The sequence below is a fragment of the Oncorhynchus kisutch genome, linkage group LG12, assembly GCF_002021735.2.
Source record: "Oncorhynchus kisutch isolate 150728-3 linkage group LG12, Okis_V2, whole genome shotgun sequence".
Classification (NCBI taxonomy): domain Eukaryota; kingdom Metazoa; phylum Chordata; class Actinopteri; order Salmoniformes; family Salmonidae; genus Oncorhynchus; species Oncorhynchus kisutch.
The window spans coordinates 38,709,656-38,736,545 of NC_034185.2; the positions used below are offsets into that span (position 1 = coordinate 38,709,656).

Below are 26,890 nucleotides of genomic sequence, written 5' to 3' on the forward strand. Positions count from 1 at the left end.
TTTGTCTAGTCCTTACCTGCCATGATCTTGGAATTCTGAGAGCAAGCAACAAAAAAAAAACCCGCAGCCAGGCACCAAGCAATTATGGGTTTAGTGTCCGGTCTCGGGTCATTAAGAGATAGGATTACTGCTGGGCCGGAGGACCCCAGGAATGTGTCGTCCCCTCTGGTGGCCCGACTTACCGCTGATGAAATGGAATTGAATTAATGGGGCTGCCCACAGCGCTGCCTGATTAAAATGACACACACGGCTTTGATCCATGCTGGTCCCTCGAGGGACATAGCGGGGTGGGGTGAAGGGGGATTGGGAGGAGGGTGTGTGTGATTATTTGAATTTTTTTTAACCCTTATTTTACCAGGTGTCACTCAGCTGTGTGTTTGGGTCAGTGCACCCCTGATTTTAACACTACTCAGTATGTGTGCTGGGGTCTATCTCCCAACCCCACAACCTTCTCACTGAGAGGGCTGAACCTGTCAGGTGCAGAACTGGTTGCCTGATTTCCGGTCGTCGATGGGTTAAAAAAAGAAACCACTACAGAGATAGCAGCTGTAGATCCGAGATGGGTGACTCCAAATATAACATTGTCAAGTAGAAATATATTAAACTAAATACAGTTAATGTATTTAACTCCGGTTAGCTAAGGCCGCTGGTTTCTGCATACTCCGGTTAGCTAGGGCCGCTGGTTTCTGCATACTCCGGTTAGCTAAGGCCGCTGGTTTCGGCATACTCCGGTTAGCTAGGGCCGCTGGTTTCTGCATACTCCTGTTAGCTAGGGCCGCTGGTTTCTGCATACTCCGGTTAGCTAGGGCCGCTGGTTTCTGCATACTCTGGTTAGCTAGGGCCGCTGGTTTCTGCATACTCCGGTTAGCTAGGGCCGCTGGTTTCGGCATACTCCGGTTAGCTAGGGCCGCTGGTTTCGGCATACTCCGGTTAGCTAGGGCCGCTGGTTTCTGCATACTCCTGTTAGCTAAGGCCGCTGGTTTCGGCATACTCCGGTTAGCTAGGGCCGCTGGTTTCTGCATACTCCGGTTAGCTAGGGCCGCTGGTTTCTGCATACTCCTGTTAGCTAGGGCCGCTGGTTTCAGCATACTCCGGTTAGCTAGGGCCGCTGGTTTCTGCATACTCCTGTTAGCTAGGGCCGCTGGTTTCTGCATACTCCGGTTAGCTAGGGCCACTGGTTTCTGCATACTCTGGTCAGTTAGGGCCGCTGGTTTCTGCATACTCCGGTTAGCTAGGGCCGCTGGTTTCTGCATACTCCGGTTAGCTAGGGCCGCTGGGGTAGGCTTCCTTCACCTGCTGAAGAAGTTCAAAATGCCTGCTGTACCTTTTTGAAGTGTGTTTAGCTTGATTCAGCTTAGTGCGGTACTTAGCTGTATAGACAGAAAATCACGAGGGTTGTCTGTTGTAAAGGTGTCTGCTAAGCAGAAAATATAATGATTGCAATGATATGACCTCTAACATGGAAACCAGGCAGTGCATGTGTGATATGGTATGTGCATATAACTGCAAGGTCATGTTTTCTACCAGCCCTTGGTCATTAGTAATAAAACTGCCTCTGTCCCTGACTGCACATCCATTGTCATAAAGCGTATACATTCCACTAATTTGAAGCCTGAGCTCGCACTCACACACTGTATACAGACTGCAACACGCAGACATTAACATTGAAGCATCGTCTCTCAGCCGAGTGATTAAGCCATTGCGCCCAGTAGGGGGTCGGGTGGAGAGTGGAGACCCCTGGGGATGGAACACACAGCAGGGATCACATGACAACACACAATCCCCAACACCCCCCATGCTGCACCACACGGGTCACAACATGACATCTCACCCGGGCCATTGAGCCTAATATCTGTGAAGGAGCTACTGATGCACGCGCACAAACAATCAGCGTCAGCCTGTTCACCATCCATTAGGGACCATGGTTTAGCATAAACTCCCATCTCCAACACTAGCCAGAATTATTACTCTATAAGTTTGCATTACAACGTTGCCTGCTGTGTTTTCTTCTAAAGTACACTTCAGTAGGTGGTTTCAGTGAGAGAATGAGTATCATAGCGGTGGGTGATATAAGGCAGGGAAAACCTGAAACAGAGAAACTTCAATCCACTTGACAGCTGTATGTGTGAATTTATCTAGCTGTGGAGTGTTAAGAGCTATTGCTGAGAGGATCCCTATAGTCTCTCTCTGTGTCTGTCTCTTTCAATTCAAAGGGCTTTATTGACAGTTCCAGTCAAAAGTTTGGACTCTCCTATTCATTCATTTTCTTTATTTTTTGCTATTTTCTACATTGTAGAATAATAGTGAAGACATCAAAACTATGAAATAGCACATATGGAATCATGTAGTAACCAAATAAGTGTGAAACAAATCAAAATATATTTAACATTTTAGATTCTTCAAAGTAGCCACCCATTGCCTTGATGACAGTACAATGCAATGAGGGTAATGAAATACACTTCATTTCAGGAGTAATAACTAATAGTACATGGCTAATAAATAAACAACCAAATGTACATGATGATAGTTACACTATGTATCACTTGTCACTTACTCCTTTACGTTTTCCACATTTTTTGTTAGGTTACAGCCTTATTCTAAATTCCTCATCAATCTACACACATTCTCCATAATGACAAAGCAAAAACAAGTTTAGAGATTTTTTTTGCTGATTTATCTATATATATTTTTTAATCAGTACTTACTCAGTACTTTGAAGCTCCTTTGGCAGCAATTACAGCCTCGGGTCTTCTTGGTTATGACGCTACAAGCTTGGAACACCTGTATTTGGGGAGTTTCTCCCATTCTTCTCAAGCTCTGTCGGGTTGGATGGGGAGCGTTGCTGCACAGCTATTTTCAGGTCTTTCCAAGTCTGGGCTGTGGCTGGGCAACTCAAGGACATTCAGAGACTTTTCCAAAAGCCATTCCTGCATTGTCTTGGCTGTGTGCTTATGGTCGTTGTCCTTTTGGAAGGTGAACCTTCACACCAGTCTGAGGTCCTGAGTGCTCTGGAGAAGGTTTTAATCAAGGAACTATTTTGTACTTTGCTCCGTTCATCTTTGCCTCAATCCTGACTAGTTTCCCTGCCGCTGTAAAACATCTCAACAGCATGATTCTGCCACCACCATGCTTCACAGTAGGGATGGTGCCAGGTTTCCTCCAGATGTGACGCTTGGTTTCATCAGACAAGAGAATCTTGTTTCTCATTGTCTGCGAGTCCTTCAGGTGCCTTTTGGCAAACTCCAAGCAGGCTGTCATGTGCATTTTAACTGAGGAGTGGCTTCCGTCTGGTCACTCTACCATAAAGGCCTGATTGGTGAAGTGCTGCAGAGATGGTTGTCCTTCTGGAAGGTTCTTCTATCTCCACAGAAGAACGCTAGAGGGTCTTGTCCCGATTGCTCAGTTTGGCCGGGCGGCCAGCTCTAGGAAGGGTTTTGGTGGTTCCAAACTTATTCCATTTAAGAATGATTGAGGCCACTTCATGGGGACCTTCAATGCTGCAGATATTTTTTGGTACACTTCCCCAGATCTGTGCCTCAACACAATCCTGTCTCGGAGCTCTACGGGTAATTCCTTCGACCTCATGGCTTGGTTTTTGCTCTGACATGCATTGTCAACTGTGGGACCTTATATAGACAGGTGTGTGCCTTTCCAAATCATGTCCAATCAAATTTAATTTCCCATAGGTGGACTCCAATTTGTAGAAACATTTCAAGGATGATCCATGGAAACAGAATGCACCTGAGCTCAATTTTGAGTCTCATAACAAAGGGTCTGAATACTTATGTAAATAAGGTATTTCTGTTTATTTTTTATACATTTGCAAAAATGTATAAAAAAAAACAGTTTTCACTTTGTCATTATGGAGTATTGTGTGTAGATTGCTAAGGAGTTTTATTTAATCAATTTTAGAATGTTGTAACGTAACAAAATGTGAAAAAAGTCGAGGGGCCTGAATACTTTCCGAAGGCACTGTATATACAATGTAAATGCTTCAAGGAATTAATGGTCATGGGATGTCCCTCGGGCTATGGCATTTAGATAGAAATACATACACACACAGTATACAGTCAAAAGTTTGGACACACCTACTCATTAAAGCGTTTTTCTTAATGTTTTACTCTTTTCCACATTGTAGAATAATAGTGAAGACATCAAAACTATGAAATAACACATGGAATCATGTAGTAACCAAAAAAGTGTTAAACAAATCCAAATATATTTTAAATTCTTCAAAGTAGCCACCCTTTGCCTTGACAGCTTTGCACACTCTTTGCATTCAACCAGCTTCACCTGGAATGCTTTTCCAACTCATCCCAAACCATCTCAATTGGGTTGAGGTTGGGTGATTGTGAGGCCAGGTCATCTGATGCAGCACTCCATCACTCTCCTTCTTGGTCAAATAGCCTTTACACAGCCTGTAAGTGTGTTGGGTCATTGTCCTGTTGAAAAACAAATGATAGTCCCATTAAGTGCTAACCAGATGGGATGGCGTATCGCTGCACAATGCCATGCTGGTTAAGTGTGCCTTGAATTCAAACTAAAGCACCCACACACCATCACACCTCCCCTTCTATGCTTCACGGTGAGATCCACACATGCGGAGATCATCCGTGTACCTACTCTGAGTCTCACAAAGACACAGCAGTTGGAACAAAAAATCTGCAATTGCAGCAATTCAACCATGAAGGCCTGATTCACGCAGTCTCCTCTGAACAGTTGATGTTGACGTGGCTGTTACTTGAACTCTGAAGCATTTATTTGGGCTGCAATCTGAGGTGCTGTTAATTGAGAATCTGCAGAAGAGGAAACTCTGGGTCTTCCTTTACTGTGGCTGTCCTCATGAGAGCCAGTTTCATCATAGCACTTTTTGTGACTGCAAAACTAACGTTTAACACCTGATAGTTGAAATGAATTACAGGGGACTACCTCATGAAGCTGGTTGAGAGAATGCCAAGAGTGGACAAATCTCTCATCAAGGCAAATTGTGGCTACTTTGAAGAATATCAAATATTTGTTTTAACACTTTTGTGGTTACTACATGGTTCCATATGTGTTCTTTCATAGTTTTGATATCTTCAATATTATTCTACAATGTAGAAAATAGTCAAAATAAAGAAAACCCTGGAATGAGAAGGTGTCCAAACTTTTGACTGGTACTGTATACAGTTGAAGTCGGAAGTTTACATACACTTAGGTTGGAGTCATTAAAACTCGTTTTTCAAACACTCCACAAATGTCTTGTCAAACTGTAATTTTGGCAAGTCGGTTAGGACATCGACTTTGCATGACACAAGTCATTTTTCCAACAATTGTTTACAGGCAGATTATTTCACTTATAATTCACTGTATCACAATTCTAGTGGGTCAGAAATTTACATACACGAAGTTGACTGTGTCTTTAAACAACTTGGAAAATTCCCGAAAATGATGTAATGGCTTTAGAAGCTTCTGTTAGGCTAATTGACATCATTTGAGTCAATTGGAGGTGTACCTGTGGCTGTATTTCAAGGCCTACCTTCAAACTCAGTGCCTATTTGCTTGACATCATGGGAAAATCAAAATAAATCAGCCAAGACCTCCACAAGTCTGGTTCATCCTTGGGAGCAATTTCCAAATGCCTGACGGTACCATGTTCGTCTGTAGAAACAATAGTGCGCAAGTATAAACACCATGGGACCATGCAGCCGTCATACCACTCAGGAAGGAGACGTGTTCGGTCTCCTAGAGATTAGTGTACTTTGTTGCGAAAAGTGCAAATCAATCCCAGAACAGCAGAAAATGACCTTGTGATGATGCTGGAGGAAACGGGTACAAAAGTATCTATATCCACAGTAAAACAAGTCCTATGTCGACATAACCTGAAATGCCGCTCAGCAAGGAAGAAGCCACTGCTCCAAAACCGCCATAAAAAAGCCAGACAACGGTCTGCAACTACACATGGGGACAAAGCTCGTACTTTTTAGAGAAATGTCCTCTGGTCTGATGAAACAAAAATAGAACTGTTTGGCCATAATGACCAGTGATATGTTTGGAGGAAAAAGGGGGAGGCTTGCAAGCCGACGAACTCCATCCCAACCGTGAATAACGGGGGTTGCAGCATCATGTTGTGGGGGTGCTTTGCTGCAGGAGGGACTGGTGCACTTCACAAAATAGATGGCATCACAAGGGAAGAAAATTGTGGATATATTGAAGCAACATCTCAAAATATCAGTCAGGAAGTTGGTCGCAGATGGGTCTTCCAAATGGACAATGACTGTATATAAACTCAGCAAAAAAATAAACATCCCTTTTTCAGGACCCTGTTTTTTCAAAGATAATTGGTAAAAATCCAAATAACTTAACTTCACAGATCTTCACTATAAAGGGTTTAAACACTGTTTCCCATGCTTGTTCAATGAACCATAAACAATTAATGAACATGCACCTGTGGAACGGTCGTTAAGACACTAACAGCTTACAGACGGTAGGCAATTAAGCTAAGTTATGAAAATCTATGACACCAAAGAGGCCTTTCTACTGACTCTGGGAAAAACACCAAAAGAGCGAGACCCAGGGTCCCTGCTCATCTGCGTGAACATGCCTTAGGCATGCTGCAAGGAGGCATGAGGACTGCAGATGTGGCCAGGGCAATAAATTGCAATGTCTGTACTGTGAGACACATAAGACAGCGCTATAGTGAGACAGGACGGACAGCTGATCGTCCTCGCAGTGGCAGACCACGTGTAACAACACCTGCACAAGATCGGTACATCCGAACATCACACCTGCAGGACAGGTACAGGATGGCAACAACAACTGCCCGAGTTACACCAGGAACTCACAATCCCTCCATCAGTGCTCAGACTGTCCGCAATAGGCTGAGAGAGGCTGGACTGAAGGCTTGTTGGCCTGTTGTAAGGCAGGTTCTCACCAGACATCACCGGCAACAACGTCGCTTATGGGAACAAACCCACCGTTGCTGGACCAGACAGGACTGGAAAAAAAGTGCTCTTCACTGACGAGTCGTGGTTTTGTCTCACCAGGGGTGATGGTCGGATTTGTGTTCATCGTCGAAGGAATGAGCATTACACCGGGGCCTGTACTCTAGAGTGGGATCGATTTAGAGGTGGAGGGTCATTCATGGTCTGGGGCGGTGTGTCACAGCACCATCGGACTGAGCTTGTTGTCATTGCAGGCAATCTCAACGCTGTGCGTTACAGGGAAGACATCCTCCTCCCTCGTGTGGTACCCTTCCTGCAGGCTCATCCTGACATGACCCTCCAGCATGACAATGCCAACAGCCATACTGCTCGTTCTGTGTGTGATTTGCTGCAAGACAGGAATGACAGTTTTCTGCCATGGCCCGGATCTCAATCCCATTGAGCACGTCTGGGACCTGTTGGATCGGAGGGTGAGGGCTAGGGCCATTCCCCCCCAGAAATGTCCGGGAACTTGCAGGTGCCTTGGTGGAAGAGTGGGGTAACATCTCACAATAAGAACCGGCAAATCTGGTGCCGTCCACGAGAAGGAGATACACTGCAGTACTTAATGTAGCTGGTGGCCACACCAGACACTGACTTACTTTTGACCATCCCCCTTTGTTCAGGGACACATTATTAGATTTCTGTTAGTCACACGTCTGTGGATCTTTTTCAGTTCATCTCAGTTGTTGAATCTTTATGTTCATACAAATATTTACACATGATAAGTTTGAAAAAAACGCAGTTGACAGTGGCAGGACGTTTTTGTTTTGCTGAGTGTATGTCTCTTTATATCTGGAAGTAATATTAGTGGTTTCTCCCTCACCCAGAATAATTCCCTGCTCATGTCATTAGTAAATGCACAGAAGTTGGGAATTGATTGAGATATTTTCTTGAAGAAACGTGATCTTATTTGTGAGTTTTTCTCACAGTAGAAGAAAAAGTGCATCTTTCTCTACCTCCCCTGTGGTGCAGTGACCACATAGACGCTCCTCTTTGGGTAGTCGTGTTTTTGTGTGTCTTTTTCTATTGCCAATTCGTGGTCTCTGAGTCTGTATTTGGTCGGGGTCTGTTTTCTTTCTTTTTCTCTCTTTCTGTTTGTCTCATTTTCTGTCTTTTTCTTCGTCTTTCTCGCTCTCGGTCTCTCTGTCTCTGTCTGTGTGTGTATGTGTCTTTCTCCAGTGACTGAAGGAGAAAAGGAACATGCTATTACAATGCACATACAGAGTTCCATTAAAACTATATAGAAGGAAGTGAATTATGAAGTGCTCAACCTATTTTGACAAATTTCATATTTTAAGTAGCGTTATTGCTGTTCTGATACACTATTACACCATATAGTTCTTTATACTGGTAATAAAATAAGTCCCCAGATCTTCTGAGAACATTACAGGCACAGATATTGTTTCAGTGAATAACTACCCCTGCCACTGTTGCTCTAATGTGTCCTCTTCTCCAGTAGGCCTTAAGGGGAAATGTTGAACATAAAACCAATTCCTTTGTCTGTTTCTGTGTCCAGTTGCAGTGGTGGGCAGGGGGATATGCTGTCAGACCTCTGTGGCTCCAAAACGGTGGGGGCTCAAGAGGAAGTGGCTGTGAGGGAAGGAGATCAAACAACATACTGTATGCCTAACAGAGCAGTACCTGGTGTGATTGCCTGCTTTGTGTACGAGTATAACTTACTGTATATCGATGATAATGGACTTGATTTATTTAGCCCTTTTCCAAGTGCCCGAAGCGTTGTATATCAGTACTGTAGTAGCTTAATTGTGCACTTAAATCACCAACCACCCCAAGAAGTAATGTTGACGTAGCTGTTAATTCACCTCAAGAACAATTACGAGAGAGAGAAAAATAGCCTGTTGAGTTCTGCAAAGCCATAGTGTCGTTGACTATTGCAAATGCTATGGGCTCTGGACAAAAGTAGTGCACGATATAGGGAATAGGTTATAGCTCTGGTCAAAATGAGTGTACTATGTAGGAAATAGGGTGTCATTTCAGATGCATCCACAGACTTTCTCTCTATACGGTGACAAAGGGGTGGCTCTGTCGTCCCAGTGTTATTTGCCGAGAGCCTCCCATGAGGACTAGCTTTCCCTGCTTTTGCTGACAGCTAGCATTACACACACACACACACACACACACACACACACACCTCAGATATCCCCTGGCTTCCATTCAACCTGTTGGGGATCCACATCCACATCATGCTTTGCATCCCTGATATCCGTGCCTTTCAAAGGCCATGGTACGTCGGTCATGTCCGCTCACTTATTTTCCAATCTCAACACATGATCTTCTCCATATGCATCCTGACACACGCCCTGATGCTGTATGGATTTTCTACAATAGGATCTTGCTTCTGCCTCTACGGAGAAGCATTAAGATGACACTATATGGTTCATATTTCACAGTGTATGCTTAGAGTGCACGAGTAGCCTACAGTAAATCCCAGATATTGTTAGTTTTACTATCAGTGTAGATATTGCATATGGTTTTTCTTGACGTCATGTGCTGTACGACAAGGCTTGTCGTATCGAGCCCCGGTCTAGATAGAAAACCGAGGCAGCAGCATCACAATACCAGACTGTGGAAAGAATTTCCTCCTGGGGGAGGGGGGGACTATTCTAATACTAGCCTCTGAATACATATCTTATATAAGTATATTCTCAGACAAACAGGTTGGCCATTCATTGTTATGTTACCTCTGAATGAGGCAGTGTTATTCTGACTGTGTCTCTGAGCAGTGCAGGGCAGACCCGCTGGTTCTGAAGGAGAGTGATTTCCCTGCTCTGAACAGTCCTGCTAAAATGTTCATTACATCTCTCTCCTGTAACTACCCAATGTCCTCCAGATCTAATGCATTCCCGTAACAGAGGTACGGACCTCTGACGGATATTCTGTTTTATCATTCACGGTCAACTGGCCAACTGAGTGAATATGTTACATGAAATAATTGTTGGTGCGTCAAAGGGATTTTTGCGTATCTCCTTATGTTGACATAGGTTTTAATGTCCTGCTGCGGAGTCCAACTCATTCCCGAGCACATATCTCTAGCCTACATATGTAGAGGAAAGTCTTGATGTTTTCTGGTATGTTCAGCAGCGTGACTAAGGCAGTAAGGGAGGCAGATGACCGGGAGGTTGGTTGTTTAGGGCTCTGGTCTACTGGAGGCGTGAAGAGAATTATAACTGTGCCGCTTCTTCACAAACCAGAGCTAGTTCAAACATTATTTTATACGGACATATTTGGCATTACTGCAGCTTTCTAGCTTTTTGCGTAGTGGCTGTATGACTTTCCTGTAGATAAAATGCTTATTTTGATGGACTTTTGACAAAACTAACAGATAAGGTTAGGTCTTCTCATCCCAGGAGATTATTTGAAGGAAATGGATTAATACAAATTCAAGCAAACAATTTTATTGATATAGATACGCAGACAATCCCAATCCTCTCTAGATCCATGGGTTGTCCACGGGATCTATTATCTTCAATTGCATCAATCAAACCAAACATAAATAGCTTTGTTTTTTCTAAAAGAGAATCTGGTCATGTTGATACAGTAGGGAAGTAAAGGGAACACCTCAGTCAGTCATCTCTCTTCTGGATCCACAGGCTGTCCATGTGCTGCCTGTGTAGAAGCATTTAAACTGTTCCACACACTGACTCATGGACAGGAAACGTGCCTTACAGATGTCAAGACAAAATTTTAGGGGGGGAAAAGGGATGCCCCGATGCAGGTTGACCTGGCGAGGTGAATTCCTACCACAGTATGACATTTCACGTAATTGTGCCCCAACTTTTTTTTTTTCCCCTAACCATCATGTTTTCAAAGTATTCAACCACAACACATCCTCTGTCAGTTTTAACCCCATCCACTGCTGGCATGAGATGGAGATTTTATATACGGACACCGCTGTCTGAACGGCTCGCCCGGCCGTCTCTCTTTCTCTCCAAGTAGTAAACTGAAGAAGGGCAGTGTGGCTTGGAAAGTTTGTTTTTGTTTTGTTTTTCCAGGAGGCTTTTGAGTTTTTCCACCAGGCTGATTTTTAAAGGCATAACACAAAATGAATAGACTGTTGTTTTGTAGGACAATGTTAATTAAGAAATTGCTGCCTGTGTTCTCGCGATTTGAGGCAAAGCTTTAGTTTTATATATCTTGTTGCAAGACCATTACAATGAACTAGTGAGACTTCTACAGTGTTGGGTGGTGGTGGTGGTGGTAGTAGTAAACTGGACAATTTAAACATGGCTGGTAAAGTTTCAGATTGAAGCTTTTATGTTGTTGTTATTTTCAGCAGCCATTTATAAACCAGTGAGCAGTTGGATGTACAGAACAGTGTGTGACAGTCTAGTCTAGAGAACAGAACAGAGTTCATGTGACCTTGATTATCCCTCAGATATCGGCAGGTAGCAGGTGCACTCAGCTTTCCAGGGAAGACGGGCAACAGTTCTAAAAAGCAACACTTAAATGGGCAGATACCCTTCAACTGTCAAGAGGATGAAAGGGAAACAGTAAGGATCACACAGCGAGAACAGGAAATACCAGAACCTCTCATGATGTTTCCTGTGGTGGCTTTTATGTTAGACTTAAGGGTCGCGTTGACGGTGCTATTCAAATACTGTTAGCATTTCTTCATTAACAGTATATATAATAATAAGCATTCACATGGGTGTGGTTCAGAACGTGAACATTTGAGTGTCTGCTTCATAAATCACCAGCTGTCCTTCAGTCGTGTCAGTCACTCCAATCACATTTGATCAAATCAAGTTAGAAGGCATCAGACAGGTCAAACAGAACACCAGCAATCAGCTGGACTGCGGTGATCCATCAGGACCTAACCCTCTGGAGCAATGCATCCTGGGATTGAACAGGGTGATACATGCCCTGTCTGTGCAGTGTGGCTGGTATGATGATTGAAGCGAAGCGGTCTCTTATAATCACTTTAAATCAGATTTGGCCCTACGATTCATGGCCTATTATAACTCAGACATACTGTAATATGTTTTTAAGAGATTTTTTTCCCGTAATCTTGTTTGCTTTCTGATTGCTGCGGCACATCTGTCATTGCATCCCCTGGTCCGTTCCATTTCATTTGAGACTGAAGGTGGTTGTCATGTTTTTAAGGAGAGGATTATATCCAGATGGCACGCCGCAGTCCTGCACTATCCCACCCTGTCACTTGCGTGCACACACACACTCCCAATGCCACGAGGAAAACGAGACGTTCAAGAAAATAAAAACAAACAAAGCAAGTTAACTAACTAACAAAAAAAAGGCTTAGAATATGGTCCTCGTTTATTTGCAAAACATGAGTGTATGTGGGATGGTATTAGACTTGATCAATAAATGAATGAATTACTGAATTCATGTATGAGCCGTTTGTATGTGTAACCCCCTGGTTACTTCGTTGTTTTTAAGCACGTAATGTATTATTTACTGTGTACTGACGTTGTTGCATGTGGGCCAGGCAACAGTCCGATGAGTGTGTTCACCAGAACACCATTGGCGCCAACTTAGATTTTTCAATCTAATAACAAGCTCATCTAGTTTAGGCCTGTAATTTGTAAAACGTGTCAATATATACTGTACAAATACACTGCTCAAAAAAATAAAGGGAACACTGAAATAACACTTCCTAGATCTGAATGAATGAAATATTCTTATTACATTTTTCTTTACATAGTTGAATGTGCTGACAACAAAATCACACATCAAATTATCAATGGAAATCAAATTTATCAACCCATGGAGGTCTGGATTTGGAGTCACACTCAAAATTAAAGTAGAAAACCACACTACAGGCTGATCCAACTTTGATATAATGTCCTTTAAAACAAGTAAAAATGGGGCTCAGTAGTGTGTGTGTGGCCTCCACGTGCCTGTATGACCACCCTACAACGCCTGGGCATGCTCCTGATGAGGTGGCGGATGGTCTCCTGAGGGATCTCCTCCCAGACCTGGACTAAAGCATCCGCCAACTCCTGGACAGTCTGTGGTGCAACGTGGCGTTGGTGGATGGAGCGAGACATGATGTCCCAGATATGTTCAATTGGATTCAGGTCTGGGGAACGGGCGGGCCAGTCCATAGCATCAATGCCTTCCTCTTGCAGGAACTGCTGACACACTCCAGCCACATGAGGTCTAGCATTGTCTTGCATTAGGAGGAACCCAGGGCCAACCGCACCAGCATATGGTCTCACAAGGGGTCTGAGGATCTCATCTCGGTACCTAATGGCAGTCAGGCTACCTCTGGCGAGCACATGGAGGGCTGTGCGGGCCCCCAAACAAATGCCACCCTACACCATGACTGACCCACCGCCAAACCGGTCATGCTGGAGGATGTTGCAGGCAGCAGAACGTTCTCCACAGCGTCTCCAGACTCTGTCACGTGCTCAGTGTGAACCTGCTTTCATCTGTGAAGAGCACAGGGCGCCAGTGGCGAATTTGCCAATCTTGGTGTTCTCTGGCAAATGCCAAACGTAATGCACATTTGTGGCCTGCTGGAGGTCATTTGGCAGGGCTCTGGCAGTGCTCCTCCTGCTCCTCCTTGCACAAAGGCGGGGGTAGCGGTTCTGCTGCTGGGTTGTTGCCCTCCTAAGGCCTCCTCCACGTCTCCTGATGTACTGGCCTGTCTTCTGGTAGCGCCTCCATGCTCTGGACACTACGCTGACAGACACAGCAAACCTTCTTGCCACAGCTCGCATTGATGTGCCATCCTGGATGAGCTGCACTACCTGAGCCACTTGTGTGGGTTGTAGACTCCGTCTCATGCTACCACTAGAGTGAAAGCACCGCCAGCATTCAAAAGTGACCAAAACATCAGCCAGGAAGCATAGGAACTGAGAAGTGGTCTTTAGTAACCACCTGCAGAACCACTTTATTGGGGGTGTCTTGCTAATTGCCTATAATTTCCACCTGTTGTCTATTCCATTTGCACAACAGCATGTGAAATTGATTGTCAATCAGTGTTGCTTCCTAAGTGAACAGTTTGATTTCACAGAAGTGTGATTGACTTGGAGTTACATTGTGTTGTTTAAGTGTTCCCTTTATTTTTTTAGAGCAGTGTATATAAACGCAACATGCAACAATTTTCAGTTCATTTGAGGAAATTAGTCTGTTGGTCTCAGATACCTTTTAAAATTGCCTCGCAATGGGCCTCAGGATCTCGTCACGGTATTTCTGTGCATTCAAACAGCCATCGATAAAATGCAATTGTGTTCGTTGTCCATAGCTTATACCCACCGCCACCATGACGCACTCTGTTCACAACGTTGACATCAGAAAACTGCTCTTCCACACGATGCCATACACGTGGTCTGTGGTTGACACTGGTTGGATGTACTGCCAAATTCTTAAAAATTCTTTAAAATTCAGTTGGAGGCGTAGGGTAAAGAAATTAACGGTACATTCTCTGGCAACAGGTCTGGTGTCTGGCAACAGGTCTCCTGTCAGCATATCAATTGCACGCTCCCTCAAAACTTGAGACATCTGTGACGACAACTACACAATAAAAAATAAAGAATGTAACCCCCTTTTTATCCCCCATTTCGTGGTATCCAATTGCTGGTAGTTACTCATCGCTATAATTCCCGCACGGACTCGGGAGAGGCGAAGGTCGAGAGCCATGTGTCCTCTGAAACACAACCCAACCAAGCCGCACTGCTTCTTAACACAGCGCGCATCCATCCCGGAAGCCAGCTGCACCAATGTGTCGGAGGAAACACTGTACACCTAGCGACCTGGTCAGCGTGCACTGTGCCCGGCCCGCCACAGGAGTCGCTAGTGCGCGATGAGACATGGATATCCCTGCCAGCCAAACCCTCCCTAACCCGGGCGACGCTAGGCCAATTGTGCCCCGTGGGCCTCCCGGTCGCGGCCGGCTGTGCAAGAGCCTGTGCTCGAACACAGAGTCTCTGGTGGCACAGCTAGCACTGCCATGCAGTTCCTTAGACCACTTCGCCACACGGGAGGCCTAAAACTTCACATTTTAGAGTGGCCTTTTATTCTCCCCAGTACAAGGTGCACCTGGGTAATGCGCATGCTGTTTAATCAACTTCTTGATATGCCACACCTGTGAAATGGCTGGATTATCTTGGCAAAGGAGAAATTCTCACAACAGGGATGTCAACAAAAATCAAATGAATACCCTTCTACCCCGCAGTTCCGGCCAAACCCCCAGATCTCATCCACACCACGTCTGTCTCCTGCTTCACATCTCTTTCCTTCTTGCATTTCAAAACTTTTTCTCCTTATACCAATTCGGTGGCAGCCACTTCTGGCTCTTGTTTTGGCAGTAGAAATCAATAACCATTACAGGATAGAGAGACTGTGCTATCCCTCTCAGGTCTGGCACTGCGCCTAACGGCCTGCCCTGCCTGACGGCTGTCATCTCACTAAATTGCTTTGCTAATCTCATCCACTACTCTGACTGACTGGAACTGGGTCAGCAACGAGTTGTTGGAGCAGGCCTGGATATAATGCTGTCCCTCTACTCTCTATCTACTATTGGCCCCTATTTGTTACTTTGGGCCATAAGCCTACTCGGTATGCTTGGCTTTGCTAAATTAAAATGGAAACATAAAAAAACAATGTTTTTCTTGTGATGGGGCGACACATGGCTTTGAATCAGTAAAACAAGGTTTTCGATGAGAAAGAATCATTTAAAAAAATATATATTACAATGCTCTTACGTCAGAACTGGTTTTGATTCAATAGAGCACATAAGTGTTTGGAGAGACTTGCTGTGTGAATCAGAATGTCCTGGTGTGTACTTTTAAAGTGGTCAAACAAAGCTCAGGTGCGTCTCTAAGCCTTAGGCTGTAATTGGACAAATACTGAGCCTAAGACGGAACCTAAGGTTGTTTTTGTGGGAACAAAGGGAAGGGTGCAGTTTCAGCCTGTTGTTTCTGTCCCCCTATGTGCCATTTAAATGGTTGCTTGGAAAGTCCTGTTCAGCGATGTTGTCAAAAAATGTAACCTTAACTTTTCCCATCCAAATGCATTTGATTTGCAAGAAAGTCATGTTGGCAGGTTGTTGGCAACATTTTACATCTTAGATTTTAAGAGTTGCCAAGCAATGAGAGCTCCCCCTTAACTGTCAATACAGTATGTCTGCAGTTTTCCCTGTTGTTTTTGTTCTCAGCGTTGGCTACAGGTGGCCATTTTCAACAACCTAGTCTCAGTGTAGACAAGGGGTTAGTAGTGCTGTGGGTCTTAGACCCAATGGCAAGGAACTGTCAAAACTTCACTTTCTGGAAGAGTAAGAAAATACCCGTGCAGACTTTAAAAAAAATCTAATCAAAAAATGTTGCTAACAAACTACTAGAGCGCCTTAACAATGTGCAGGTATTTATCCTGTTCTACCATGGTATACCTCGAACCTGTGGACGTTTGTCGGATGTGTGTGTACACTGTCTTTGTTCTGAAGGAACATACCTTTTAATAGCCACAGGCAGACACTTGAAACAACCTAGCCTAAGCATAGACGAGGGACAAGAGGCTTGTTGTCCTGTCGAATGCAGCGGTGGCAGGGGAACTGTCAGGGCTTCGTTCTTCCCCCTGCTCCTTGTTTAATGAACCGTGCAGAGGGACAAGGTGTACTTGCTGCTGCTTCTGCCCTGGCTCTGGTTGTAGAGTCAAAATGGCCTCTGTCCTTCCTTCCCGCAATAGGCATAGAGGAATAATGAGGCCAAGGTGGAGCAGCTGGACAAGCCATTAAAGTAAAGATGCTTTCTGCAGGTCACTGCTGTTTCAGACTCTCTGCCTTGCTGCCCTCCACATGCACTTCCTCTCCCTACCCACAAAAGAAAGGCTTTCCTTTCATGGCCAAAAAATGACAAGCCCCACCTCACCCACATCACAGTTCGCCCCCCCCCCCAAGATGTGTTATGATGGAGTATCGTATTCAGATGTAAAAGCTCTCATCATACAGCCCTCATACAGCCCTAATGCCCACATGTACTGTAGGCCTAATATTATCTTTCACACCTCCCAGGCGTGTTGCCTGTAGGAAAGTTAGCAACCTCATGCTTGACTCACACCGTACTGTGCTGGTTCTGATATTTTCTTTGCAAGCCCAGTACAGCTCTGCTTGGTTTGGCCCTCATCCCGTTTAGCTTCAGCCGAGCCTTGCCTAAGAGACCAGGGTAGAGGATTTCACCCATTTTCCCCCACCATCTCTCTGGTGAACCCCAGTCTTGTGTCTTTTGGTGTATGTCACAGATTCCAAAGACAATCTGAGCAAAGCTCCTTTTGATTGTGGAAAGTGAATGCCCAGCTGTAGCGCGTGTTTGTTTTGGAGGATTCTGGTGGCTGAACAGAAGCAAAGTGTTGTGGGTAGCATAGCCGCCGGGCTGGGTTGTTTTTGATCTCTTTGTCATGGGAACTCGGACCAGACTTTTACTGTACATCTTGGTGAAAAAAAACAAAATTTGGTTCTCTAACTGTTCTGTTTTGTAATTCGCAGTTCCCAAGAAACTTAGCCTATCCTCAAATGATTTTTCATTGATTTGCTGAATTACTGATTACATCCAAATGAAACCAAGAGTCTAATTCAAGAAAAGAAAAAAATTGTGTCCCTGTCTCCCTCCACACACACACACACACACACACACACACACACACCGACAACGACGTCTTCTCGCATTCTGATTAGCCACGGCATGTCTGGTGACTGAATTCTCTCCAGTCACTTCAACGTCGGTCAGAGCACCATCTGCGCTGCTCTCTCACACTGTTTTGCCTTGCTCTCCAGATTCTATTCAGACGTGAATGCCAAAGCAATCAGATGGGGAGGCATTGACATGTACACCCGGAGGTCGCATTTGCGAGTCAAATTCCCCCCTCTGCTATTCTGGCTTGCTGGTAAACCGATTTTGAAGATGAATTTTGGTCGAGTGGTTCTTTTTCACCTTGCGACAAGGGCCATGGTCTCGCTCCTGTTTGGGGAGGGAGGGAGAGAGAAGATGTGTTGGACGGCGACTGAGATGATGATGATGATGATGACACGTCTTCAATTAGGATGATCTTTTCACAGCCTTCTGGAAGGGCTTCATTTATATTCATGTGTGCATTTGGCCTGTTGGTATTTTATATTCAGGTGTGTACAGCTGTATGTCGTTGTTGTATGCCTTTTCTGACAATGGCCATATTGAGTCAATCATTTTAGACAGTGGGCTGGACAGTGGTGGTTGGTTCTACTTAGAAACTGGAAGGGGGGAAAAAAAACGAGAGGCACAGCATTCCCGAGAAAAGGCAACGAGGCGCGGCATCTGAGATTTGTACCTCCTTTGAGGGACTTTTTGAACATTCCCCCGGATTTGATCAAACTAGCATTTCCCACTGTGTTAGCCATGCAAATCCTTGATGTGAGGGCGCAAGGAAATTGTTTGAATGAATCTTTAATCATTCTGTGAAGTTGGCCTGCGGGGAGGAACAGAACAGGCCAAACAAAGCAGTCCAAAATACACAACGGTATAAAAACATCAGCACTTTAATTTTCTGTCTCAGCTCTTTATTGTTATGAAATAATAAGTTCAGAGGTTGTTAAGCAGCCGGGCAAAGTGTTGTGAGGTGTAATCCTCCTAGAATTATGATAATATTCACGGAGTTGTGTATGAGTCCTAAATGGCACCCTATTCCCGGTATAGTGTAGTGCACTACTTTGGGCCACAGTCGTGCACTATAGGCCTATATGTTGTATGGTGCCATTACAGATTCAGCCAATATGAAACCTAGCTGAGGTGAGATGTTATTTTACCAGATGATTATGGACACTTTGGGGAGATTTCATTGAGATCAAAACTAGCTGAGCGTTTAACGGCTGTTCACTGTGGTCTGGATCAGAGTCGGGGGCAAATGGATTCTACAGAACGTCCCCTGCACTGATCACATTAATTACACTGATGACATGTCTTTCCTTGGACTATTGAACTGTTATAACATTTCAGCTGGATTAATGTTGAGGAATTTAACAACTTGAAAGTGATATTTTATTATCGCTCATCGATTATAAAGACCATTTGAAAAGATTTGAGGTGGCTCTATTGGAATTACTGACAGAATAGTAGGATTTCCCATTCTATCCATACACAATCCTCGCCCTTTTCTTTTTTTTTAGCTTTAGTGCCTTTTTAGCTATGAATGTAGACAGGTTGACTCCCTGAAACCCCTACTGTTGTGGAGCAACTCCCATTTGGATCAACAAATTGTTTGATCGCATGAATCCAGTCGATCCACCTTATGGACTAGAATATGGGGCATGTAGGGATCTGTAGCTACCAGTCCATATAAGTATTCTAAAACGGTTAAAAGACCAGTGCAAGTCAAAAAAAATTCTGTATTTCATATTATTTCCTGATTAGTGTTTTCAACCAGCAACTATATACACAGGACCTTCTAATCAGCAGATTTTGCATGGGTGAAGTTGTTGCTTACCTGGTGACATCACCAGGCGGTATAGGTTTTAATAGACCAATAACAGAGTTCCAAACCTCTCTGCCAATAACAAATAGGTTTCCGTTTTTCCCTCCCCACTCAGACCACTCCCAGAGAGTCCTAGCTACATTTAGCATGAGAATGTTTTTTTGTGTATTTTTTGTTGTTGTAAAAAGCAATTTTTGTTTCTTTTTGACAATTTTTTAACGTAAAATGATTACTGTATTGTACTAAATTGCCAGACATGATTTTGATATTGAGACAACAACAGCTGCATTTGGGCCTTTTTTAAATGAATACCCTCAGAGTTAATTTAGTTCAACCTAAAGTAGTAGCACTCAACATTGAGGTCAAGTTTCATAGCCGGTCTTTAAACTGTTTTATGATTTGGTCTAATTGGAGTGACCAGTGATTAGCTTTGTTTTATGACTCTGGCAGTCACTCAGTATTCCATTTTATGGTTCCATCTGATGAGTCATCACGATGAGTCACATTGTGTATAAGGACAAGACATGAAACACCATTGTAAGGACATGGCGAGAGGCTTCAGCTCCATCCACATCCTTCATTACATAAGTCCTCCCCATAACCTAATTCCCCCTCTCATCTGCAGACAAAACAAGCTCCATATTAAGTTAGTTTTCAGAGTCTCTGTGGCATGCTTTATAAAGATGGCCAGACTATTAGGAGGATTACATTTCTGCCTTTGGACAAGGAGGTCTGTAGCTTCACATTTTAGTCATAAGTCAGCACGCAAGGACCTAATCGACTTACTTTGTGGTTTGTAAAGGCTTTTGTAAGCTGTGAAATACAATTTGGAAGTAGTATGTGTAGTAGTATACCCAAATGCAATACTTCAAGTATATCAGCTTTATTTGTTATTAGACATCAATTATCGTCTCTTTGTGAAGATATGAGTCACTAAGCAATGTAGTATTTATTACTGCTGTGTCCAGTCAGTCCCTGATATGATTAAGTCGAGACGGGTGTTTGAATCAGAGAAGGACGGAGGCGATGGTCAGTTTTAATGTAGTACTCCATAGCTGCTTTTCGACTGTACCGCCAATGTTACGCTAGTGTATTATGTAATACTAGGGAAATTGTGTTTCCATATCTAGGGCTGACAGTGAGGATTTGTGAAGAGCAGAATCAACAACTTCTTCACTATCAAAACAGTTGTTTTGTGGGAAGGTTAAAGTTCAGTTAGCAATTGTTATGTTAATGTTGGTTGAAAAGTACCAGCAGGTTGGCTTTGGCCCCAAATGAGAGCAGGTCTGACGGCACCATGGCCCAGTGAGACACAGGTGCCGGCCAGTGTAGATGGAAACAGAAAACTCTGAGCCTATTGGGTAAAACACTGGTGTATATCCTGTATGGCAATGTATCAAATGTCTCTCGTGTGTGTGTCTCTCTGCCTTGTGTATGTGTGTACGCATCTTGTGTGCTGTTGTAGTGATAAGCCAATGGTTTGATATAGGGCTTGCTACATGACTGTTCCTAGGCCGTCATTAAAAATAAGAATTTGTTCTTAACTGACTTGCCAAGTTAAATGAAGGTAAATAAAACAATTAAAATAAATAATATGGGGAGGAGGAAGGGGAGGACATTCAAGTACTGCCTAGAGAACGAGCGATCGTTTTTTTTAAGGGCCGATACCGACGTGTAGGAGTCAAGGAGGCCGAGGGCAGCTATTCTATGCCGATAAAAAAAAAAAAAAAAAAAAAAAAAATTATATATATATATAGCTGCGAGCAGCCATGCCAGGGTTCAAGCGGTGGCCCCACAGCGCCACCATCAGGACAAATTGAACACATTGCCCTTGGATGAGCTACTGCTGTACTTCTGTTACTAGGGCCGTGGCGGTCATGACATTTTGTCAGCCAGTAACTGCCGGTCTCACGGTAATTTACCTTTTTTTAATTAACATTAACATGTTTAGCATCTCTGGCTTCCACACAGCCTACAAGCCGCTCGTGCGGACCTTTGGAACATCTACATTTTAAAAAGTTGAATAAATCCATGTAATTTATCCTACACAATCATAATACATACATTTATTTATTTTAGACCGGTCGAAAGAAACATAATGATATGGAGGAAATGTTGCCTCCGAAGAACAGAATAGCATATTTGGAGTCATCATTATGAAAGGCCCTGATCTGGCTATTGCCATATGGCTATGGGCTACACTAGTTCATTTAGCAGACAAGATTTGCTTATAATTCCCGTGGTATTATTTTATAGTAAGAAGAATACGATTGACATGGCGGAATGAAATAGGAAGGATATTTTTCCAAAACGAGGGTGTGCTCACATGCGGCTGTTCTGTGTTGAGTGGTTAACAAAGTGATAATTTTAAACCGGTCCTCCTATATGCTTAATTTATTGTTATTTATGCAACTTTAGTTGAGATACAAACCTTAGGCAACATGAATTGATTTCGAATACATTCTAAGGCTGCATGATGCAATTGATTAAATTTTTTTTTTTTAAAGCAAGCTGCACACACTTCATCAGTTTCTCATTCACAATTTGACAAGCACTTGATATTATTCTCACCCATCAGACTATTCTCAATTGTATCTGGTCTTTACATATAGCCTAAGAATATATGTGCGGTATTAGTTTTGATTTAGAATGGGCCATAATGCACCTGTCCGATCAAGAGCATCCGTATGCACTTGAATAGCGAATGGAGGACGCTTTTCCCACGGTTCATTTCCATGCCAGCCAGGTAGGCTACTCCGGTTGTAAAGTGAAGCAATGTGCTTATTAGGAGTGTTGATAAATAAATATAGTAGGCCTAGCCTATAGAAAGCTGATGGATCATCCTTTTTTTTAATAGAGGCCATCAACTTTTCTCTCGCACATGCATAGCGTATAGAAATGTTGTGCAACAGGAACACTTATTTCATTCCATGCATCAGGCAGCTATGAGAAGCTGGCTCTCGCTGCGCAACAGATGATCCCATTCCACTCAAACTCTGAATGCCAGGGCTCTCATGAAGTGTTTGTTGATTTTCGATTGCATTTGCATTGATATCAGAGTAATTAGAGGGACAATGGAGCGCTGAGTACATTAATGGCCAGGACATTAGCGCCTGGCCGCTAGCAAGTTTGTTAGGCTACTAATGACCATCAGCAGATTTGGAGAAGTCTGGTGACTAAACGGTCATGTGGAATTTGACTGAGGTAGTGTCTTGTGACTGCCGGTGTGGCAGTAACACGGTCACCATAACAGCCCAACTTCTTACCACGTTTGCCAAATATCAGAATTCAAAATCAAACGGATCATGCCATATGCTTTTGATGGATTTTGGACAATTTCTTATGATGTTGACTACTTTAAATGTCCTCTCCTCCAGAACAGCTTGGCCGATCTGCACCAGCATCTACCACCGTCTTTAAACTCAATATTTTCCATGACAACATGGCCGTTATAAGCCAATGAGCTTGCAGCGCCACTATAGACCAAGCAGAACCATACTCCTACAGATTAACTAGACACATCGTTGAGCAAGTGTGCCAAATTCCATGACCGAGTCAAACAGATCAAGAGATTGGGGTTGGATAATCTGATTCTAGATCTGTGGTAAAGGGCAACTTGTACCTCGAGCGTGTGTATGTGCGAATGTGTGTGCGAGAGGAAAGCTAAGGGTCAGCCTATGAGGGCCAAACCCAATTTCCCCTGAAAGATTGAGGCTGTCTGATGTAGGTCTTCGGGACTAACTTGCTCTGGGCAACGAGTTCAACTCTTCTCTGTTCTCTGCCTTTTTTAGAATTGCATCAGTCTTTTCATTATTTAATGAACCAAACTTTTAATGAAGGAACAAAGAGGTTGAGATTTCAACAGAAGAAAATCTTTCCTTGTTCTCTGGTACATGGGCTCCACGCTGCTAGAGGGTATTCCATGTTTGGGGAGGGGGGACTTTGATGGATGGCGCTATGATGACCCACACGTTCTTACACAGCACCTAATTTTACTGGGAGCGATATACCTAATATATACAGTGTGTATATATAATCAATTTATTCACTGCCAGTAATCACAAACTGATCAATGTCAATTGATCAATGTCAGTTCTCATTTTCAGCTGTTGACCTCTTGACCAATCAGGTAATTATTATAAAAGAAAATGACTAATTCTCAATGATATACATAGATGAATCAAATACAGCTTATTTAGATGATTCATAGCAACATGACCGTAGATGATGAATGTTTATGATCAGTGTGTATACAACCTGTGTGTGTGGGTTGAGTGTTGAAGCAGTACTGGTCTACTGTCTGTGATTCAGATAAATTGCCTGAGATGAATAAAGCCCCAGATTCTCAGACCATGCCTGGTCCACACGCGTACATACAGTACATACACATGCTCATATATACACACACACGTACGTACAGTGGGGCAAAAAAGTATTTAGTCAGCCACCAATTGTGCAAGTTCTCCCACTTAAAAAGATGAGGCCTGTAATTTTCATCATAGGTACACTTCAACTATGACAGACAAAATGAGAAAAAAAATCCAGAAAATCACATTGTAGGATTTTTAATTATTTTATTTGCAAATTATGTTTGTCGAATTGTCAAATTATGTTTGCTACAGAAATTTTATGGTACCCTTCCCCAAATCTGTGCCTCGACACAATGCTGTCTCAGAGCTCTACAGACAATTCCTTCAACCTCATGGCTTGGTTTTTGCTCTGACATGCATTGTCAATTGTGGGACCTTATATAGGCATGTGTGTGCCTTTCCAAATCATGTCCAATCAATTGAATTTACCACAGGTGGACTCCAATGAAGTTGTAGAAACATCTAAAGGATGATCAATGGAAACGGGATGTACCTGACCTCAATTTCGAGTCTCATAGCAAAGGGTCTAAATACTTATGTAAATAAGTTATTTATGTTATTAATTTAAAAACCTGTTTTCGCTGTGTCATTATATGGTATTGTGTGTAGATTGCTGAGGATTTCTATTTTTGGAATAAGGCTTTAACGTAACAATGTGGAAAAAGTCAAGGGGTCTGAATACTTTCCGAAGGCGGTGTGTATATATTATTACTTTTTTTAAAAGCCCGACAGCCACACTATAGCTAAATAACTTAACAAAATTCATCTGTTTAAACCTTTCTAGCGCAGGCATTCTGCTAGCGGAACCCCTCGACAACATTCCGCTGAAAAGGCAGCGCACGAAATTCAAAAATATGTTTTAGAAATATGTAACTTTCACACATTTACAAGTCCAATACTGCAAATGAAAGAGAAACTTCTTGTTAATCTACCCATCGTGTCCAATTTAAATTCTTTACAGCAAAAGCACAACATATGATTATGTTAGATCACCGCCAAGTCAAAAAAAAACACACAGCCATTTTTCCAGCCAAAGATAAAGAGTCAAGAAATATAGATGAAATGAATCACTAACCTTTGATCTTCATCAAATGACACTCATAGGACATCCATGTTACACAATACATGTATGTTTTGTTCGATAATAATCTCAGTTTACATTGGCCCGTTACATGCGGTAATGTTTTGATTCCAAAACATCCTTTGATTTTGCAGAAATACTCATAATAAACATTGCTAAATGATACAACTGTTATTCACAGAATAAAAGACGGACTTCTCCCTAATGCAACCGCTGTGTCAGATTTCAAAACTTTACGGAAAAAGCATAATCTGAGAATGGCGCTCAGAGCCCAATTCAGCCAGAGAAATATCCGCCATTTTGGAGTTAACAGAAGTTAGAAATAACACTATAAATATTCACTTACCTTTGATCTTCATCAGAAGGCACTCCCAGGAATCCCAGTAGTTCGGCAATAAATTACTGATTTGTTTCATAAAGTCCATCATTTATGTACAAATAGCCACTTGTTACCGTGTTCAGCCCAGTAATCCATCTTCATGAGGCGCGAGTACTTCGTCCAGACAAACTCAAAAAGTCCCGTTACAGGTGGTAGAAACAAGTCAAATGATGTATGGAACCAATCTTTAGGATGTTTTTAACATAAAACATCAATAATGTTCCAACTCTGTCGGCAGCGCGCGTCACGAGCCTGAAACTCTCTGCCAGACCACGGACTCAAACAGGTCTCATGAGCCCCTCCTTTATAGTAGAATCCTCATTCAAGTTTCTAAAGACGGTTGACATCTAGTGGAAGCCGTAGGAAGTGCAACTTGACTCCATAGACACTATTCGGTCGGCCAAGCTTTGAAAAACTACAAACCTCAGATTTCCCACTTCCTGGTTGGATGTTTCTCAGGTTTTCGCAGGTTTTCGCCTGCCATATGAGTTCTGTTATACTCACAGACATCATTCAAACAGTTTTTGTTTTCTATCCAATATGAGGCAGGAAGGCTATAGGTAGGGATTAGGAATGCAGTCATGGGATGATGATTAAGTTATTTGCATTTTCTCAATTAACATTGTCACTGCATGAAAATTAACATTTGTTATAGCCTACAATTGGTATCGTCTTAAAGCCAAAAACAAGACATGTATTTTGAGGAATTGCTCATACACTATATTTACAAAAGTATGTGGACACCACTTCAAATTAGTGGATTTGGCTTTTTCGACCATACCCATTGCTGACAGGTGTATCAAATCGATCACGCAGCCATGCAATCTCCATAGACAAACATTGGAAGTAGAACCGCCTTACTGAAGAGCTCAATGACTTTTTAACGTGGCCATCATAGGATGCCACCTTTCCAACAAGTCAGTTCATCACATTTCTGCCCTGCTAGAACTACCCCGGTCAACTTTAAGTGCTGTTTTTGTGGAGTGGAAACATCTAGGCGCAACAACGGCTTAGCCGCGAAGTGGTAGGCCACACAAGCTCACAGAACGGAACTGCAGAGTGCTGAAGCGCATAGCGCGTAAAAATAATCTGTCCTCGATTGCAACACTCATTACAGAGTTCCAAACTGCCTCTGGAAGCAACGTCAGCACAATAACTGTTTGTTGTGCGCTTCATGAAATGGGTTTTCATGGCCGAGCAGCCGCACACAAGCCTAAGATCACCATGTGCAATGCCAAGCATCAGCTGGGGTGATGTAAAGCTTGCCGCCATTGGACTCTGGAGCAGTGGAAACGCATTCTCTGGAGTGATGAATCATGTTTCACTATCTGGCTGTTCGATGGACAAATCTGGTTTGGCGGATGCCGGGAGAATGCTACCTGCTCGAATGCATAGTGCCAACTGTAAAGTCTGGTGGAGGAGGAATAATGATCTAAGGGCAATAATGGAATAAGGGAGATCTTACCGCTAAAGCATACAATGACATTCTAGACATTTTGTGCTTACAACTTTGTCGCAACAGTTTGGGGAAGGCCCTTTTTCTGTTTCAGCATGACAATTCCCCTGTGCACAAAGCGAGGTCCGTACAGAAATGGTTGAGATCGATTTGAAATAACTTGACTGGCCTGCACAGAGCCCTGACCTCCAACCCCATTGTACAACCTTGGGATGA

The 26,890-nt window shown here is 43.2% G+C and overlaps 1 protein-coding gene across 3 annotated transcripts in view; it reads left to right on the forward strand.

Moving 5' to 3' along the window:
- LOC109900394 (kelch-like protein 29) overlaps window positions 1-26,890 on the forward strand; it is a 289,438-nt gene that overhangs the window by 23,396 nt on the left and 239,152 nt on the right. The window lies entirely within an intron of this gene.